The following is a 21,706-nucleotide window of genomic DNA, read 5'->3' on the forward strand; positions in this document are numbered from 1 at the left end:
TCGCGCCCGCCGGCGTGCTGACGGCCACGTAACTCGAATCGCGGCACGTCGCCCACCGGACGGACAATCCAGTCGTGACCCTCTCGGACTAACGCCGGGAACCAGTCACGGGTGGACCTTTCGGTCTCACCGCGATCGAGCCAATCAGCCCCCGCGTGGGATAGGGTTGCTCGCCAAATTCGACCTACCTAAGTACCCACGCGGAGGGTAGACCGGGCGATCGCACCTCGCCGCAGGTCGACTTCGGACACGGGCCACTTAAGCGACCCGTTCCGTACTATCAGAATAACCGAGCGGTGTTATCGTCGACCTCGACGGTTTGATTAATTATCGGGCGTATTCAGCCCACTACCAACCCTTTACGTGAAGCAAGATGAGGATTCAATGGGAGAAATGACGAAGCGAAGCGGGAAACGGTTCAACACAAAGCACATTTATTCGCGGCACACGGGAAGCACACATTCAATTCCACCAAAAGCACACAGAAAAGACACAATGCAATTTACACAAAAAGCAAATATAAAAGCGAAAACACAATGCAGAGCTAATACCGACTACCGAGCACACGGCAACACTTATACAATTCTACTTCACAGACGGCGCCGACAACACATACCCAAAACCAAGGAAAGAATACCCTGAAGGATGAGGCGGGCCTGAGGCCGAGACCGGGTCGCGCCTACCCGTCTGGTGATGAGACGCGGAGCGGCGATGGTGCCTCAACTCCGCGGGCCTCGCGGACAGCGTCTGGTAGGGGGTGGGAAAGGGGCCCCCTTGGTCGCACTATCTCAGCGCGGGGGGAAACAGGAGGGGGTTGCTGATGCTCGGGGTATAGAGGATCTTTATTATCCCGCGACGAGCGTCTCCACCTCGGCCAGGTCGCGCTGTCGGCCTCCCTCGGGTGCAGCTTCCTGCACGACGCGAGCACCCCCTCGTCTGGTGTCGCCGCCTTTCCACAGCTCCGTCCCCTCCGTTCCGCACACGACGAGCAGCTCCACCGCCCGCGAAGTCTTGACTCTCTGTTTCCGACTCTCCTACTCTCCTACTCTCCGCCTCTCGACTCTCCGACTCTCTTCTGCCACTGGACTCTCTTACCCACTGGACTCTCCTGACTCTCCGCCTCTCGACTCTCCTCTACTTCTCCCTCTCTCCTCGTCTCTCTGACTGACGAACACGGTCCTTTTATCCGCCCCGTAACTTCGCCCTCTCATCTTTGACCCCCTCCCTTCGACCTTTCACCTTGCTCCCCATTGGCCCGAGAAAAAGTGGGCGTGAAGGCTTTTTGATCCATAAATTTGCATATATCGATCGCCCTGGGGGCGGGGCCAATTCGCCCCTCGCTCACCGATTGGACGGCAAAAAGTGGGCGTGTGTCGTTTTTGATCCGTTTTTGAAGCACAAAATCCGTGATTTTGTACACGCTGTTCGACGCGCGCCCTGCACGAGTCCAACACCGGTACCCACAGCGGGGCAAGAACGGTGGCGATGCTACGGTTGCGAGGTGTGACGTGAAGGTCGTGGAGGTTGTGGTGAAGCGGCGTTGTGGTTGGTGGTTGATGTTGTGGTTGTGGTGGTAATCATGGCGGTTGGTCCAAAATAAAGATAGCAAAAGAAAAACGGCTATCCTGAAGAGTCGCAGCACGCATATATGACATGTATTCCCACTAGACAACGGGTTTGGGCCTAACTACACATGTACTTACCGAGATACCTCACCTAAGGGACCTGAATGGTGGTTTGCGAATTTGGTAACCACAACACTACCCCCTTCCCTTTTTACAGACTCGTCCCGAGTCGTCAAATTTTCGTGTGCCATCATGTGTAGTTTTCCCCGAGTACATTTTACCTACGGATCCCTGAGTGCGACATTCATGGTATTCGTGTCCCCAAAATAAATAACCTGAGGGCTGCGTAACTATTTAAACAAACTCACTCACACGGACGACTTAAATAAAATTGCCGGCGCTAAGACATACATGCCGGGGGCGCACTCATATGTACAGTACATCTTAACCTTAACTTACAAATTTTACACTAAACCATGGCCCAGGATCATTGAACTCTGCAAAAAGAAAGCAGTTAGCAGGGAGCCAGGCTGCCCGCATGCAGTCTCTGGCTCAAACAATGCAGGTGACAGGGAACGTGGCTGGCTGCTCACACGCAGTCCAAGGCCTTCACTTTTGAACTGAACGCAGTGAACCACAACGGTGCATGGGCTGCACAAACGCAGTCTCCGTGCCAGCTCAAGTGGCACCCGCAACGAGCACAACGAATGGATGCATGAATGGATGGACGCAAAACACGGTGCACGGGCCGCCACTGCAGGCCCGTGTTGTAGCTGCCAACAGGGCAGTTCTTGCAGCTTGCAAACTGTTGCCTTGCGGATCCTGGCGCACATGGAAATGAACAGGGGGGGGCAGAGCAAAAATTGAACGGGGCTGGTGAACGTGGGCAGTGGGCATGGCATGGCAAAGGTGCAGGCAACACAGCCCGCAGAAGAAGGCCGCTGCAGGCAAACACAGCCGGCAGATGAACTGGCCGGCACAGGCCTTGAAGTACCACAGCTGCAGATGATCCGGCCGGCACAGGCCTTGCAGCAACATAACAGCTGCCGACGATCCAGCCGGCACAGGCATTGAAGCAAAACACGGCCAGCCGATGGCACAGGCCTTGCAGCAAAACAACAGCTGCCGATGAAGTTGGCCGGCACAGGCCTTGAAGAAAAACAGCCAGCCGATGAAGCTGGCCAGCCTTTGCCGTTCAGTGGAGGTTGGTGGAGGGAGTGCGGTGGTGCTGGCCACTTGGAAGGCGGGCTCGGACCTACCTACCTGTCTCCCTCCCACCTATCGCCTTTGCCTGTCACTGTACATACCCACTCCCTTAATTTGTCAAACCCCAATTTAGCCCCAACTTATTTTTTTTTGTCGTTTTTATTTTTACTTCCCCACTATAAATCGTCCCCTAACCCCCTTTATCGTCCTTGTTCGGCTAACCTATCCTGTCACCTAGCCTACTCCCAACCCCTACGTTCCCTTCCCGGAGGGGAACAAGGGAGAGCTAACGTCCTGTGTCGAGGCCCAACGAAGCCTCAGAATGGCCTCCCCAGAGTTCGGCGATCTATAACCAAAGTGGGTCCAGCGGCCCACAACGACAGCGAGGGGATGGATGGTGCGGAGGGGTACACTTCCGAATCTACCCTATCCATTTAACTGTTAAACTACCCCGGGGCTTTCAACAAGCGCCTCTCGCTTAAAGTATTGGTTCTAACAACCCAGATTCCCGTCGCCTGTGTTGGTGTCCTCACAATTTCGGGCCTCGCCCCCCAATTTTCTCTCCGTGCCCTCACACGGTCTCCTGGCTGGGACACGTGGCTCCCTTTGGCAGGCACGACCCTCTGCCGATTCTCCCGCTATGGCACCCCCGGCACTACACTGCCTCCGAGCCTACCAGCTCCCTAACACCGGGGAGTGCCCCCCATGGCACCTCCCCTGAAACGCACACGTGGCAGGCCGGCCTCCCGGGCCCCTTTCCGAGGGTCACCCGTGCCCACAACACTGCCCACGCGGCTAATGGCGCCCCGGGCCCCTGCACCAAGCAGGCGCACCCGTGCCCACTACTCTATCCCGGCCCCCCATGGGCCCATGGCCTACCGCGGCCGACTAGCCTGGTGCCCGGGGTACCCACTCAGCGATACTCACCTTTCGCAGCCACGCTCCCAAGCCCGTCAACAGGGCTCCTGCACCCCTCCAAATGGGTCTCGATCCTACTTTCCCACCAACAACAAAACGACCTCCATTTTTCAATTTGACTAACCCAGCTAACTCACTTTACTCTGACCCCGGGGTCCCTTGGGCGGGAGTCACTCCTCCCCCCAATCACTCATCGCACCATGCATTCCCCATTCACTCCATACACACAGACCCGCTGGCCTCACTCACTCACAAAGCACATGCTTCCACTTCACTCACCAACTCTTCAACACACTCACCGCTTCTGGACTCTCCGACTCTGCTCTTCTCTTCTCTTCTTCGTCCCCTGACTGACGAACACGGTCCTTTTATCCCCCCGTAGCTTCGCCTTTGACCCCCTCCCTTTGACCTTTCACCTCGCTCCCCATTGGCCCGAGAAAAAGTGGGGGTGAAGGCTTTTTGATCCTTAAATTTGCATATATCGATCGCCCTGGGGGCGGGGCCAATTCGCCCCTCGCTCACCGATTGGACGGCAAAAAGTGGGCGTGTGTCGTTTTTGATCCGTTTTTGAAGCACAAAATCCGTGATTTTGTACACGCTGTTCGACGCGCGCCCTGCACGAGTCCAACACCGGTACCCACAGCGGGGCAAGAACGGTGGCGATGCTACGGTTGCGAGGTGTGACGGGAAGGTCGTGGCGGTTGTGGTGAAGCGGCGCCGTGGTTGGTGGTTGATGTTGTGATTGTGGTGGTAATCATGGCGGTTGGTCCAAATTAAAGATAGTAAAAGAAAAACGGCTATCCTGAAGAGTCGCAGCACGCATAAATGACATGTATTCCCACTAGACAACGGGTTTGGGCCTAACTACACATGCACTTACCGAGATACCTCACCTAAGGGACCTGAATGGTGGTTTGCGAATTTGGTAACCACAACACTGGTGTTGCGGATTTCGCGCCCGCCGGCGTGCTAACGGCCACGTAACTCGAATCGCGGCACGTCGCCCACCGGACGGACAATCCAGTCGTGACCCTCTCGGACTAACGCCGGGAACCAGTCACGGGTGGACCTTTCGGTCTCACAGCGATCGAGCCAATCAGCCCCCGCGTGGGATAGGGTTGCTCGCCGAATTCGACCTACCTAAGTACCCACGCGGAGGGTAGACCGGGCGATCGCACCTCGCCGCAGGTCGACTTCGGACACGGGCCACTTAAGCGACCCGTTCCGTACTATCAGAATAACCGAGCGGTGTTATCGTCGACCTCGACGGTTCGATTAATTATCGGGCGTATTCAGCCCACTACCAACCCTTTACGTGAAGCAAGATGAGGATTCAATGGGAGAAATGACGAAGCGAAGCGGGAAACGGTTCAACACAAAGCACATTTATTCGCGGCACACGGGAAGCACACATTCAATTCCACCAAAAGCACACAGAAAAGGCACAATGCAATTTACACAAAAAGCAAATATAAAAGCGAAAACACAATGCAGAGCTAATACTGACTACCGAGCACACGGCAACACTTATACAATTCTACTTCACAGACGGCGCCGACAACACATACCCAAAACCAAGGAAAAGAAATACCCTCAAGGATGAGGCGGGCCTGAGGCCGAGACCGGGTCGGCCTACCCGTCTGGCGATGAGACGCGGAGCGGCGATGGCGCCCCAACCCCGCGGGCCTCGCGGGCAGTGTCTGGTAGGGGGTGGGAAAGGGGCCCCCTTGGTCGCACTATCTCAGCGCGGGGGGAAACAGGAGGGGGTTGCTGATGCTCGGGGTATAGAGGATCTTTATTATCCCGCGACGAGCGTCTCCACCTCGGCCAGGTCGCGCTGTCGGCCTCCCTCGGGTGCAGCTTCCTGCACGACGCGAGCACCCCCTCGTCTGGTGTCGCCGCCTTTCCACAGCTCCGTCCCCTCCGTTCCGACTCCAACGCACACGACGAGCAGCTCCACCGCCCGCGAAGTCTTGACTCTCTGTTTCCGACTCTCCTACTCTCCTACTCTCCTACTCTCCGCCTCTGGACTCTCCGACTCTGCTCTTCTCTTCTCTTCTTCGTCCCCTGACTGACGAACACGGTCCTTTTATCCCCCCGTAGCTTCGCCTTTGACCCCCTCCCTTTGACCTTTCACCTCGCTCCCCATTGGCCCGAGAAAAAGTGGGGGTGAAGGCTTTTTGATCCTTAAATTTGCATATATCGATCGCCCTCGGGGCGGGGGCCACCCGCCCTCGCTCACCGATTGGACGGCAAAAAGTGGGCGTGTGTCGTTTTTGATCCGTTTTTGAAGCACAAAATCCGTGATTTTGTACACGCTGTTCGACGCGCGCCCTGCACGAGTCCAACACCGGTACCCACAGCGGGGCAAGAACGGTGGCGATGCTACGGTTGCGAGGTGTGACGGGAAGGTCGTGGCGGTTGTGGTGAAGAGGCGCCGTGGTTGGTGGTTGATGTTGTGATTGTGGTGGTAATCATGGCGGTTGGTCCAAATTAAAGATAGTAAAAGAAAAACGGCTATCCTGAAGTGTCGCAGCACGCATAAATGACATGTATTCCCACTAGACAACGGGTTTGGGCCTAACTACACATGCACTTACCGAGATACCTCACCTAAGGGACCTGAATGGTGGTTTGCGAATTTGGTAACCACAACACTACCCCCTCCCCTTTTTACAGACTCGTCCCGAGTCGTCAAATTTTTCGTGTGCCATCAAGTGTAGTTTTCCCCTAGTACATTTTACCTACGGATCCCTGAGTGCGAAATTCATGGTATTCGTGTCCCCAAAATAAATAACCTGAGGGCTGCGTAACTACCTAAACAAACTCACTCACACGGACGACTTAAATAAAATTGCCGGCGCTAGACAGACATGCCGGGGGCGCACTCATATGTACAGTACATCTTAACCTTAACTTACAAATTTTACACTAAACCATGGCCCAGGATCACTGAACTCTGCAAAAAGAAAGCAGTTAGCAGGGAGCCAGGCTGCCCACATGCAGTCTCTGGCTCAAAACAATGCAGGTGACAGGGAACGTGGCTGGCTGCTCACACGCAGTCCAAGGCCTTCCTTTTTGAACTGAACGCAGTGAACCACAACGGTGCATGGGCTGCACAAACGCAGTCTCCGTGCCAGCTCAAGTGGCACACGCAATGAGCACAACGAATGGATGCATGAACACAAACACGGTGCATGGGCCGCCACTGCAGGCCCGTGTTGTAGCTGCCAACAGGGCAGTTCTCGCAGCTTGCAAACCGTTGCCTTGATCCTGGCGCACATGGAAATGAACAGGGGGGGCAAAGCAAAAATTGAACGGGGCTGGTGAACGTGGGCAGTGGGCATGGCATGGCAAAGGTGAGCAGGCAAACACAGCCCGCAGAAGAAGGCCGCTGCAGGCAAACACAGCCGGCAGATGAACTGGCCGGCACGGGCCTTGAAGAAAAACAGCCAGCAGATGAACTGGCCGGCACAGGCCTTGCAGCACAGCAGCTGCAGACGATCCAGCCGGCACAGGCCTTGCAGCACAGCAGCTGCAGATGAACTTGGCCGGCCTCCGCCTTGAAGCAAAACACGGCCAGCCGATGAAGTTGGCCAGCTCTTGCCGTTCAGTGGAGGTTGGTGGAGGGAGTGCGGTGGTGCTGGCCACTTGGAAGGCGGGCTCGGACCTACCTACCTGTCTCCCTCCCAACCTATCGCCTTTGCCTGTCACTGTACATACCCACTCCCTTAATTTGTCAAACCCCAATTTAGCCCCAACTTATTTTTTTGTTGTTTTTATTTTTACTTCCCCTCTATAAATCGTCCCCTAAACCCCTTTATCGTCTTTGTTCGGCTCACCTATCCTGTCACCTAGCCTACTCCCAACCCCTACGTTCCCTTCCCGGAGGGGAACAAGGGAGAGCTAACGTCCTGTGTCGAGGCCCAACTCAAGCCTCAGAATGGCCTCCCCAGAGTTCGGCGATCTATAACCAAAGTGGGTCCAGCGGCCCACAACGACAGCGAGGGGATGGATGGTGCGGAGGGGTACACTTCCTAATCTACCCTAACCATTAACTCTTAAACTACCCCGGGGCTTTCAACAAGCGCCTCTCGCTTAAACTATTGGTTCTAACAACCCAGATTCCCGTCGCCTGTGTTGGTGTCCTCACAATTTCGGGCCTCGCCCCCCAATTTTCTCTCCGTGCCCTCACACGGTCTCCTGGCTGGGACACGTGGCTCCCTTTGGCAGGCATGACCCTCTGCCGAATCTCCCGCTATGGCACCCCCGGGCACTACACTGCCTCCGAGCCTACCAGCTCCCTAACACCGGGAGTGCCCCCATGGCACCTCCCCTGAAACGCACACGTGGCAGGCCGGCCTCCCGGGCCCCTTTCCGAGGGTCACCCGTGCCCACAACACTGCCCACGCGGCTAATGGCGCCCCGGGCCCCCGCACCAAGCAGGCGCACCCGTGCCCACTACGCTATCCCGGCCCCCCATGGGCCCTTGGCCTACCACGGCCGACTAGCCTGGTGCCCGGGGTACCCACTCAGCGATACTCACCTTTCGCAGCCACGCTCCCAACCCGTCAACAGGGCTCCTGCACCCCTCCAAATGGGTCTCGAGCCTACTTTCCCACCAACAGCAAAACGACCTCCATTTTTCAATTTGACTAACCCAGCTAACTCACTTTACTCTGACCCCGGGGTCCCTTGGGCGGGAGTCACTCCTCCCCCCAATCACTCATCGCACCATGCATTCCCCATTCACTCCACTCACACAGACCCGCTGGCCTCACTCACTCAACAAGTACTCAACTCACAACTCACCAACTCTTCAACACACACACCACTGAACTCTGCCATCCTTCTAACTACCTCCCCTAACTAACTCGTGCTCCCACGTCGTCCCTTAAACTATTAGCACGTTCCTTTTAACACTACGTAGCTCAGCTACGTCCCCGCTACACATCCACAAGTCTGTCACTGTCTCCGAATGAATCATTTTATTTCCCAACCTAAAGCTCACTAAATCCCTCTAACTAATCCATTCCACGGACTCCATGAGGACTTACCCCCTGCCCCATGAAGTCGGTCTAACTAAGCTAACCCTTCCCCCTAACTAGTTTCCATCCTGTGCCCTAGTAAGGGGGTCTTTCACCCCTTGCCCAGGAATCCTGTGCACCCGAAAGTGAGGCTTGCTTTTTCCTTTTTTTTTTTTTTCCATGCGCAGCACCTGCGCGGCAACTCAGAGCTCGCGCCCTTTACACCTGCCCGTGACGTCATGCAGCTGCACGTGTTCCTCGTCCCTCCTTGGACGGTGCCATCCGGCAGAGATACCCCTCCTGCTGGATTCCAACCCCACGTGCAGCCATGACGTCACCGTGCGCAGAAAAAAAAAACAAGCCCCACGTCTCGAGGGGTTCCCCACGCGAACACATGTGCTTTGCCCGTTGGAGCTTAACACACACGATCGCGTGGAGAACCCGTCCAGTCCAAATCCATTTATCTGCCTAAACTTTGTCCGTCCGCGGGATCGGCAAATCCACCGCGTGCGTTTCCGGACCGGGACTTCACTCTCGCAAGCGAGCACGTGGCGGTCTCGTGCGTTGCACAGCACGAACCGCGTGCTCACTGCTGGGTGAACCCGGCACGGTCCCCGAAACAACTACAGCCGCTACTCGGCTTTCTTTCTTCACATGTCGCCGTCTCCGTCTCCATTCCACACACGCATACCTGCGTGTCACGACGCACACAGTCCACACCATTAAACTCACACCGGGAGACGCGGCTGCGTGCTCCCGCATGCCAACCGACATCTCCCTCACATACCGCTCTCTCACACACACGGTCTCCCTTGCACACAGCGACCTTGCACACGGCCGTTCACTCACGCGTGCCTCACTACTCACACAAACCATACTACTCACACACGCGGGGGCACTCAACCGCTGTGCCTCATCCACACACCGTGCCTCACTCATACACGCGGGGGAACTTAACCGCGGTGCCTCATCCACACACGCGGGGGCACTCAACCGCGGTGTCTCATCCACACTCCGTGCCTCATCCACACACGCGGGGGCACTCACCCGCGGTTCCTCACTCATACTGGCCGTTTCACTCACACACACGGCCTCTTCCACACACGGCGTGCTGGGAAGCACGTACTCTGGCACAATCGCCACCTCACCACTCACACACGGGGTCGCTTCCACACACGGGGACGCACTCACACCTTGCACCACACACACAGGGACAACCACACTGGGGATTTGTGTCCCCACAAGGGTCTCCGGGGCCTCTATACCCCCCAAGCTCTCCGTGCACCCGTCCACAGCACTCCTCCCCTCAACCTCGCAAAGCACGACCGAACTCACCTGGTCGTGACTCACCTCAAGGGGGCATACTCCCTCCCCTCGTTCCTGGAGGAGGCCATCCAGGTGCTCGCACTGGGTCTCTACCCAGTCCGCCAGCTCACCCCCATTGTCCTCCACTACCTCCGTGTGTGTGTGCGCGTCACTTACCCCGTCCTCACCGTGCAGTCTCTCCTCTATCGTTCCCTTCCCGGCTACCGTCACTGCCAAATCTTCACCCTTTACCTCCCTTGTCTCAACTATTATTATTTCCTTTGTCGTCACCTCGTGTCTCGTCTCACACGTTTTGGTCTCCCCATTTAATTTTTCCCTTTCGGTCACCGTCGATTCCTCTGTCACGACCCTCGCCCAACACGCCCCCCGAATTATTTTTTTACCCGCCTCCACCGCGGGCCTGTCAGCCGTTGCACCCCCTTCCAGCTCGTTTGCTCCCACACGTGGAGTCGCCATTCCCAGCTCCCTGGTCACGGCCTTCATGCCCGCCTGCAGGCATCGGCCCATGTTCTGCGTCTCACCCCGTAGCTCTTTCATTTCTTTTCTCATTTGCTGTGTATTCGCATCCATCGTCGTTTTCACTTCATTCATTTGCTTGTTCATGTCTTTCATTTCGTTTTTCATATTCGCATCCATTTTTTCGATCATTTGTTTGTTCATGCCTTTCATTTCGTTTTTCATTTCATTTGTCATTGCCGCCAGCATGGCGCATAGCTGGGCCATGTCGGGTGCGCTTGAGTGAGCCGTTTCGGCAGGGGTTGGGGAAGGGTCTTGGTGGAGAGGGGGGGGAGGTGTCACACACCGCGGCCGCTGCCGCACCCACCTCGGGCCCTGGGTTCAGTTGGGCGAGTCCGTGTTCCTGCACAATCAACATTTCCTGCTCGGGGATTCCATCCTGGACCATGGATTCTACATTACTACACATATACATTTCTAATACCCCCGGCTCCCGCTCGCCTTGAGACGCCATCTTGCTTCTCTTAAAGGGTTAATTTCGCTCGCTCGTAATTTGGAGGGAATCGGGGGTCGCTTCTCTCACCCCTGGACCGATTCCCGTGAATTTAGCCGGAGACAGGAGAGCCCGTTTTCCTGTTCTCCGATACCAGTGCCGCGAGGAGGGCGATGAATTTGTATCGCACGACCTGACACCAGTGTTGCGGATTTCGCGCCCGCCGGCGTGCTGACGGCCACGTAACTCGAATCGCGGCACGTCGCCCACCGGACGGACAATCCAGTCGTGACCCTCTCGGACTAACGCTGGGAACCAGTCACGGGTGGACCTTTCGGTCTCACCGCGATCGAGCCAATCAGCCCCCGCGTGGGATAGGGTTGCTCGCCAAATTCGACCTACCTAAGTACCCACGCGGAGGGTAGACCGGGCGATCGCACCTCGCCGCAGGTCGACTTCGGACACGGGCCACTTAAGCGACCCGTTCCGTACTATCAGAATAACCGAGCGGTGTTATCGTCGACCTCGACGGTTTGATTAATTATCGGGCGTATTCAGCCCACTACCAACCCTTTACGTGAAGCAAGATGAGGATTCAATGGGAGAAATGACGAAGCGAAGCGGGAAACGGTTCAACACAAAGCACATTTATTCGCGGCACACGGGAAGCACACATTCAATTCCACCAAAAGCACACAGAAAAGACACAATGCAATTTACACAAAAAGCAAATATAAAAGCGAAAACACAATGCAGAGCTAATACCGACTACCGAGCACACGGCAACACTTATACAATTCTACTTCACAGACGGCGCCGACAACACATACCCAAAACCAAGGAAAGAATACCCTCAAGGATGAGGCGGGCCTGAGGCCGAGACCGGGTCGCGCCTACCCGTCTGGTGATGAGACGCGGAGCGGCGATGGCGCCGCAACCCGCGGGCCTCGCGGACAGTGTCAGGCAGGGGATGGGAAAGGGGCCCCCTTGGTCGCACTATCTCAGCGCGGGGGGAAACAGGAGGGGGTAGCTGATGCTCGGGGTATAGAGGATCTTTATTATCCCGCGACGAGCGTCTCCACCTCGGCCAGGTCGCGCTGTCGGCCTCCCTCGGGTGCAGCTTCCTGCACGACGCGAGCACCCCCTCGTCTGGTGTCGCCGCCTTTCCACAGCTCCGTCCCCTCCGTTCCGCACACGACGAGCAGCTCCACCGCCCGCGAAGTCTTGACTCTCTGTTTCCGACTCTCCTACTCTCCTACTCTCCGCCTCTCGACTCTCCTCTGCCACTGGACTCTCTTACCCACTGGACTCTCCTGACTCTCCTGACTCTCCGCCTCTCCGCCTCTCGCCTCTCGCCTCTCGCCTCTCGCCTCTCGCCTCTCGCCTCTCGCCTCTCGCCTCTCCTCTACTTCTCCCTCTCTCCTCGTCTCTCTGACTGACGAACACGGTCCTTTTATCCGCCCCGTAACTTCGCCCTCTCATCTTTGACCCCCTCCCTTCGACCTTTCACCTCGCTCCCCATTGGCCCGAGAAAAAGTGGGCGTGAAGGCTTTTTGATCCATAAATTTGCATATATCGATCGCCCTGGGGGCGGGGCCAATTCGCCCCTCGCTCACCGATTGGACGGCAAAAAGTGGGCGTGTGTCGTTTTTGATCCGTTTTTGAAGCACAAAATCCGTGATTTTGTACACGCTGTTCGACGCGCGCCCTGCACGAGTCCAACACCGGTACCCACAGCGGGGCAAGAACGGTGGCGATGCTACGGTTGCGAGGTGTGACGTGAAGGTCGTGGCGGTTGTGGTGAAGCGGCGTTGTGGTTGGTGGTTGATGTTGTGGTTGTGGTGGTAATCATGGCGGTTGGTCCAAAATAAAGATAGCAAAAGAAAAACGGCTATCCTGAAGAGTCGCAGCACGCATATATGACATGTATTCCCACTAGACAACGGGTTTGGGCCTAACTACACATGTACTTACCGAGATACCTCACCTAAGGGACCTGAATGGTGGTTTGCGAATTTGGTAACCACAACAGTATGTATTGAATACTCATACTTGCATTCCTTTCTTCTTCTTGCGTATGGCAGCTTGGCTGCCAAGTCGCTATCATTTTGTTGGGGCACAACTGTGCCACTGATGCTGTGCCCCTATGTGCACTGGTACTCATTTCGCCGACCTCAGAAAGATAACAGGCTGAATCAACCCCACATGGTGTTAATTGAACAGCCTACAGGGCTCAAACTCAGGACCCTAAGATCCCAAGCCAGCCACCCGAACCAGCAAGCCAACACCAGGCTAACTTACGTTCCAATAGTATCCAATTAATAGACTTCGTCATCTTTCAATGGTACGTAATTATTACATACTCATGCTCCAATGGCACGTAATTAATAGACAGACTCGTGCTCCAATGGCACGTAATTAATTGATGTAATCACATTTCAATGATACATAATGAGTAGACATACTCTCATTCTGTGCAGACAGACAGACAAACAGACGAACAAACAAGCGCCATCGACTGGTACTTGTGAAATCAGTCGCTGAGACATTGCTCCTTGGAATCAAAAACAGTAGGCTTCTATTTTGGTGAATCAAATTTTAAGTCGATTGGATGAAAATTGATGATTTTCTGTGACCTTGACCTTTTGACCCCGATAGTCTTCTATCGATTGACTAGCTCTACCAGGTGGTTGTTTCGTGAAGATTGCTTGAGAATTGCACCCTGGAGGCGATTGACACACATACAGACCAGACAAACCAATACATACAGCTTGTAAATCTTCAGTTTTGCAAGTAACAAACAAACAAAACCAAATGCAATACCATCTCCTCTGGCGAGGGTAATAAGATGTACAGTAGTGTACATCTTTGAAAAAAGAATACAAGATAAAGTGACCTTGGAGCAGAAGTGAGCGGAGCATAGAATTGTCCCAGATACACACAAGGTGTACGTTTTGCTGAATGAAACTTCAGGCTGTTCTTTATTTAACAAAAAAACAAACAAAAAGGAATTCTGGAATGTTGTGAGGCTATCATTTTCCATGTCTGGAATAACTATTTTAGATCTTGAAATGGGAAAGAGTTGGAGTTTTTTTTTTATTCAAGGAGTATCTCCAAATCTCAACTGATGCTTTCGTTATTGTCTACCTGTTCATGAACCAAGATGATTCAGACATTTGTGCAGCCGTCGCTGACCTCCAAGATGTCATCTCAACACTTTACGAACTCGTTTGAATCATTCCAAAGCTTGGTGAGTGACTTCTTGAAGCTTTCAGTGTGCTGGCCTTTGTGTTCAAATTGGTGGAGTGACACTGGGTATAAGCTGCTGCAGGAAGTCACTTCCTGACACATTCTGCATCCTTGAGATGCTTCCTTTCAACGAGACAGTCTCCCAGACTGCTTGCTGCTTGCTGAACGATGTGCATACTGAGAGGGTGGGAAACAGAGACGTTTGCTTGCATGTCTGACCAAGCACGGGTGCAGCAGATGACTATATATGGCTTGTTGTTGGACAAATACAGACTTCTTAATGATTCAGAATTTTTCGAATGGACACTCACATCAAACTGAATCATCTGGTCATGAGGTGCAACTGAACAAGATCCGTCTCACAGATTAGGGCCCTGTCACACCTAGACGTTTTAGCCAGGAATGGCAACGAATAAAAATGCACGTAAAACGTTGGCATATGCTGAAGTTTTGAGGTTTTAAAAAAAAAATTTTGGTCGTATTCATAACGTGTTGGTCGTATGCATAACGTATTAGTAACGGGCACAGAACGTTTCGTTGTGTTAAAGATAACATACCAACGAATGCTTAGCTTGTTGTCGGCATTCACAACCTGTGCCCAACGATAGTTTAACTTAGTCATAGCGCGCTGCACGTATCGCCGACGAACTCGTGGCGTTCTCTATTAAAAACCTGCCGCACACAGATTTAAATCATAACCGCCTGAAAATTGGAAGTGTCAACATCGCAGTCACACCTTGACGATTTAGCCAGCGTATGCCGACCTATGAAAAATGTGTCTAAAACGCTGGGACACGTCGAATACGGTATGGGGAAGTTGTGTATACGTTAGGAGCACACTGAAAAACAATGAAGTACGCTGGCATATTCCGTGGTACGTCTAGTACATCGTGAAATTTCAAGCATGCTGAAAATTTTACGACGTACTCGACGTATGGCTCACAAGTTCCGCATACGCTGGCATAAGTTCTCGGCACGCTCCACGATCGTTTACACACGTCGGCCACACGTTACTTGTAAGTTACTCATAAGTCGAAACACGTCGAGGTAATGTTTAGCATACCCAAAACTTAATTTTTAACCTACGAGTAACGTGCTTTGAACCTATTAGTAGCATGCTTTGAACCTATGTGTAGCGTGCTTTGAACCTATGTGTAACGTATCTCAAACGCACATTGGCGTATGTATACGAATTAGATTGACGTCTTCCGGACGACCACAGAACTTGCTGAACGTGTTTCTAACTTAAAGCTACTGTATAATGGCGTATTGGCAGCATTTAGGGGAATTGGTATATACAAATGGGCTTCACAGGAGGAACCCGTCAGTGTTCCAGACTCCATGTTGAGTAGATGTCAATGTCAGTTGCAGAAGCAGTAGTAGTTCGACAGAATTTAGTGATGTCGACGTTAGTAGTAGTAGTAGTAGTTCGAGAGAATTTAGTGATGTCGATGTTATTAGTAGTAGTATTAGTAGTAGTAGTAGTAGTAGTTCGAGAGAATTGAGTGATGTCAATGTTGGTAGTAGTAGTAGTAGTTCGAGAGAATTTCGTGATGTCGATGTTGGTAGTAGTAGTAGTAGTACTTCCAAGTAACGTGTTGCAAAGTGTGAACAACGTTCCTGTAGCGTGCTTACAAAACGTTACTCATAGGTTAGAAATAAGTTTCGGGAACGCTAAACATTACCTCGACGTGTTTCAACTTATGAGTAACTTACAAGTAATGTGTGTCGATGTGTGTCAACGATTGCATAACGTGCCTACAACTTCTGGCCAGCGTAGCGGAACGTGTGAGTCATACGACGGCATACGTCGTAAAATTTCAAGCATGAAAAAATTTGAGGAAAACCCAAAAGTACAACGTTTGAAGCCAGCGTACTATGACGTATGGCAGTGTTTTTCAGTGTGCTCTTAACGTATACAAAACGTACCCATAACGTATTTGACGTGTACCAGCGTTTTAGACAAATTTTTCATAAATCGGCATACGCTGGCTAAATCGTCAAGGTGTGACAGGGCCTTTATCTATGAGTAATAAATCTGCTTGAAGACTTGTGTATGGATATTTGTGACCACATCCAATGGAGCAAATTGTCTAAAAAGTGATTTGAAGGGATACAATGGACATTCCTGAAATAAATACAGTATATGACCCCGTCCAATAAAATTTGTCATCTCCGTCACATTTTTTTGACTGGGCGCCGGATGTGCACGCTCTTGGAACTATCTGCCGAGACCTGTACAAGTGTTGAACACCTGCCATATTTAATCCGTGAAGTCTACTCATCTTTCCAACAAATCGTTTGATTTTGTCTAATTTTGACAGCGAACATCATCACTGGGTAAGTATTCTATAAATTTGTCAACTCCAAACATTCAATATCTTGCTTTTGAGATAAAAAAAAATTGATTGTACAAGGGGTAATGAAGTTGTAAAACTGTTTGATCCTGGTCATATCACACATTATTGCTTCCTTCTATGATCGCTGGAAAGTGGGCACGCCCTTTTTTTTTCTGAAAACCATCATAGCCATCACGGTCATCACCGTCCCATTTGAGGACCGTTACGGAGACGACAAATAATCGATGGAGTTCTTTTCGCATGAAATAACACCCAGCAACTGTTGTGGGGCACTGTAAATTTGTGCTCAACATTAAACTTTGATAGAGTTTTGCCATTGACATTGGAAGTTTGAACTATTTTTTTATACACTTTCATTTTTCAAGTAATTCTGCACCATTTTTGAGATCATTTCAAATCAACAATATGAGCAATCAGAGTGTGGGAAGGCTTCTGCTAAAAAAAATATTTCTTACATTACGAGCAGGTGTCATCGCGGTAAGTGTATCTTTTACGACCAATAAAACCATTTGACGAGGGTCATTTGCAAAAAAAGGAAGACCCAGTGAAATAATTGGTATCTGAGGAAGGCACAGTTACAAGAGCCCTCTGCTTTACTCAGGGGCTGACTAATGAAGGTAAAATAGAGGCCTTCAGCTACGAATGGTGCGACTACCCTCCATGCTTGTTTGAACCACACATAGCTGGATAAACAATGCGTAAAGGAAACAAAGCTGACTTCCTAGACACCCTCCAAAGCAAAGTCAGTGATTCATACGAGCCAGTCAAAGAACTGCCTCCCTCTGCTTTAAAACCAGTGTATGTCATAAATGCAATGGCATTCGCTCAACGCTTCCAAACCCTTGGGGCTAGCGTTTTCGGCCAACTTCAGGAAAAATACAAAAACAAGATTTTGAAGATGAAACCGATGAACTGTTCCGAGGTGCACTTTGTCGGTGATAGATATGAATTTGCTGAAATGAGCTTGAAGGGTGATAAACGCTTGAGTCGTGAAACGGGAGCCAGCTCACCAGAGTTCGTTCCAAATGATAACATGAAAACACCAGCATGGAATACGTTTGTTTCGAATCCAAGGAACAAAGCAAACCTGCTCTCCGACATCTCATCCTTCTGGTCAAAGTCGTCCCTACCAGATGGTTTCAGTCTTATAATTGGTGTTGATCGCGAGGGAAATCATGTGACCAACAGCGGTGTTACACTGTTGGAGGATTTGTGCTGCAACACCCATGAAGAGGCAGAAACCAGAATATTTGCGCATGTCGCCAGCTGTCAGGATAGCAGCATATTCGCCATTCATGCTACTGATACTGATATCATATTACTTGCAATGTATCATTTACCACGGCTCCAAAATGTCAAGGAGTTGTGGGTGGAAAACAACAACCTTTTTCTACCAATTCATGACTTGGTCAGTGAGTTAGCAGAGGCAGTGGACAAGGACCCCTTAGAACTTACTGCCACATTACTTGTTAACCTCCGCCATCTTCGAAGATGGATGGAAGTTACTGTTTTCACCCCTTTCTGTTTGTTTGTTTGTGTGTTTGTTTGTTTGTGAACAGTATTACGGAAAAACTCCTCGACGAAACTTGGTGGGGGGATTAGGTATGGTCTAAGGATCATGCCATTAAATTTTGGACTTGGTCTGCCCTCCCCCCAAAATTTAGAGAAAAAAAATAATTTTTCTTGCATTTCTACATGTTTTAAGTGATTTCCACCCCCCCAAAAAAATTGTTACCCCCCCCCAAAAAAATTGTTAGAGAAAATTTTTTTTTTTTTGCATTTCTACGTTTTAAGTGATTTCCAACCCCCCCCCAAAAAAATTTGTTAGAGAAATTTTTTTTGAATTTCTACATGTTTTTAGTGATTTCCACCCCCCCTAAAAAAATTGTTAGAGAAAAAAAAATTTTTGCAACTTTTTTTTCAACAAAATTTCGATTTCTTTTTTTTTGCATTTCTACATGTTTTAAGTGATTTCCAACCCCCTCCCCCCCCCAAAAAAAAATGTTGGAGAAAAGAACGATAACTGTCAGCACTGTTGACATGATATTTAATGAATAAGATATAAGGTTCACTTGAGTGACCGAGCAGTATTGGCGGCGAAGGTTTTGCACTCTCCCAAGTGCTCCCCCTCTAGTTTCCTATGTTGTATCAGGATGTGATTCTGTCAGCTACCCTTTCGGACGAGGGAAGAAGAGAGCGGCCAACGTGACACTACAACGTGTTGGAACAATGCCACAACCGACTGATTTCTTGCATACAGATTCTTGTGTGGACATCAAAGTGTTCGATGAAGCTAGAGATTACTTTTGTCAGTTGTATGGTAGACCTGGCTATTCATCTCTCGATCGGTTGCATGCCCATTTATTTGCTTCCAGCAAACGAGATCTTTGCTCTCTGCCTCCTACTGAGGATGCATTTCACGATCATGTTCTCAGAAGTCTTTGTCAAATCAATCTGTACAAGCAAGCAAATCTATGCAACCCAACCCTTCTACCACTGGTGGAATAAGGAAGATATTTTGACAATACTGGCAGATTAATTCCTGTCATGAAGCGCAAGGATAGTAAACCAGCCTCAGCCAAACTTGCTTTCTGTAAGTGCAAGAAAGCCTGTTTAAAGAACTGCCCATGTGCTAAGGCTGGACCAGCATGTATCATTGCATGCAGCTGTAATGGTGACCGAGCCAAATGTGGTCGGCTGGCTGAGGACAGTGAAGACGAGGACTAGACAACAGTAACTTGTAGCTGGCGGCACCACTTAGGTAATTAATTCTAATAGATGTAGTGAATTGCCTTTTAAATGCGGCAAAAGTGAATTGTCATTTCTTTCATGCTTTAAGGTGGCACGACTCTTTGTATCTTGGACAAACTAGTAGTTGTCAGATAACTGTTTGGCTACTGACAGTGCATTTGAAAGCAAACGTTATTGTAGTGACATGTGTGGAAGAGCCCTGACAAGGCAGCTTATGCTGTTTCTGAGCTTGCAATCCATTTAGGGCATGATACGACTTATATCACTAGTTGTCCAAGTAGCATCGACTTATAGGGAGTTGATCGGCAGAATGTAACATCCTAGAATAGTTTTCATCATTTTTGTCTCTCACATATGACACTGCAGTACCTTGTGACATTTTTCAGTCTTTTCTCATCTTTATACATGTATAGCAAATTGACCATTTAAATCATTTTTGCAATAAATGATAAAATTATCAGTACTGTACTTTTACATAACATACATAACAAAAGTTATGAAAATCCACTTATTTTTTTGGGTGATTTTCAGATTTGTGACAATCAATTTGCTGGTCATGGTGCACTTTATTGTGATCCATTTGAAATATTTCTTCTCCAAAAACATCAGAGGGATCGAAGGAGTTGATTCAAGTGGTATTTTAAGATGAAATCGTATAGGAAGGGGATCAATACAGTATTTCTTTGATAAAAGTGCCAGATTTTGGGCATGACCCAATTTTTCTGACATTATGACCTCTGGTGACCTTGAACGTCACCCAATTGAAATGTACTTGATACTAACCTCTAGCATACATCTAGACAAAGATAATGAGTGGTAATTTGTTGTCAAAGGGTGTTCCATTGTGGAGGAATGGTCAATTTAGTTTCCCTTACCCCCAAAATTGTTTTTTTCGGTCATGGCCTTTTATTAAAAAAAACCTGCCCACAGAAGTAGCACAATAGAGTTGAGGTGTCCAATAACACTTTTCAGGTGGCCAACACACCCATTGACATGGTCCAAGTGTCAAAAGTTGTGCAGCAGGGGTGTCACATCAAAAGTGTATTTCTCAGCCTTGGCTCCCAGACTATTATGGGGGGTTTTTTCCGCAATGAATTCCAGATAATACAGCTCAAAGGCAACAAAACTACCTGTGAGCTAAACCTGCCTAGCCCCACATGTTTGTCAATCAGGTGAAAGTCGTCTCGATTATTGTGTGCTCCACTCTGCATTGCCCCGCGACCTCGATATCAGCAATAATTTGGAAGCATTCTCTCTGAAACAACAGGTGGTGATGCCGTGACAGCGAGATGTAATGTGTTGCCTGGTGAGTACCAATATATTGCACGCCGAAAGGACACCTTCAAAAGCATGCCTGGCCCGACCATTAGGAGAAATTTATGTCTGATTTATTTGGTGCTAAAAATGGCCTCCCACAGAGCACTGCATCAGTGGGTAGAGTACACATGCGGCCTTTGGGGATGTCTATTTGGTTTGTTGAAGTGTCAAGCTCACGAGTATATGATACCAATGAATGGACTGAGAAAAAGAAAGGGATATCTCCACCCTTATTCTCGGAAGAAGATAGGGGAGATACATGCGGCCACAGATATAGAGATGTGGTGATGGATTGTGAAAGTGTTTTGGGACTGGTGTGATACCCCACCGGTGTAATGGTCGTCGACGTGTTGTTTAATCTGAATTTGATTCTACAGGGTATGGCATATGGCTTTACACTCTCCTTCACAATGTGATGGGAGAAAATGTAGTTTGATCATGAATAATTTAACCCGTAACAATATTCCCATTTTATCTTTTGGAAAAAAGGAAGTAGGAGGTTTAGATCTCCCAGAGCCAAATTTAACTTGTCTACAGATTTGGTAAAATCGTTTGATGTGAAACGTGGTACGAAAACAGGCTTGGTTTGTTTGACATGCTCATCTGATCATAGAATCTGACATGATGGTACAGAGGTATCTCATCTGGATTGGATTCTCAGGGAGGGCATTGCATCAATGAGTGTGCTTCAGATGGAGGTTAAGCTGGTGACTCGTCTGATATTAAAAGACCCCAAATGAAGAGTAGGCGAGTTGGTGCCTTTTAATCAAGAGTCGGTGAGTCGGTGGTGTCTTTTAATTGAGAGTTGACGAGTTATCACTGGCACCTTGAACACATTGCTGCCCGAAATGACAATTGGTACTGCATTGGCCACACAGCTGTAGTCCCAGAAATTATACAAATGAGCAGCTACGTGCTTCACAGAAATGAATTTATCTGATTGCAATATACATGATGCTGGGTTCTCAAGTTCACATCTCATTTACTCCATTGATTTGTTCTCTGTCTACTAATCGTTGCCTTAGATTCAAAAAATTC

At 50.2% G+C, this 21,706-nt stretch overlaps 2 pseudogenes across 1 annotated transcript in view; one reads left to right on the forward strand and one right to left on the reverse strand.

Moving 5' to 3' along the window:
• The window catches only part of LOC147020348 (uncharacterized), a 118,707-nt pseudogene that overhangs the window by 12,293 nt on the left and 84,708 nt on the right, over positions 1 to 21,706 (reverse strand). The window lies entirely within an intron of this gene.
• Positions 17,682 to 20,215, forward strand: LOC147020349 (uncharacterized; annotated as a pseudogene).

This window comes from Eptatretus burgeri, chromosome 9 (genome assembly GCF_056783735.1).
Source record: "Eptatretus burgeri isolate ZD-2024b chromosome 9, Ebu_testis_v1, whole genome shotgun sequence".
NCBI lineage: Eukaryota > Metazoa > Chordata > Myxini > Myxiniformes > Myxinidae > Eptatretus > Eptatretus burgeri.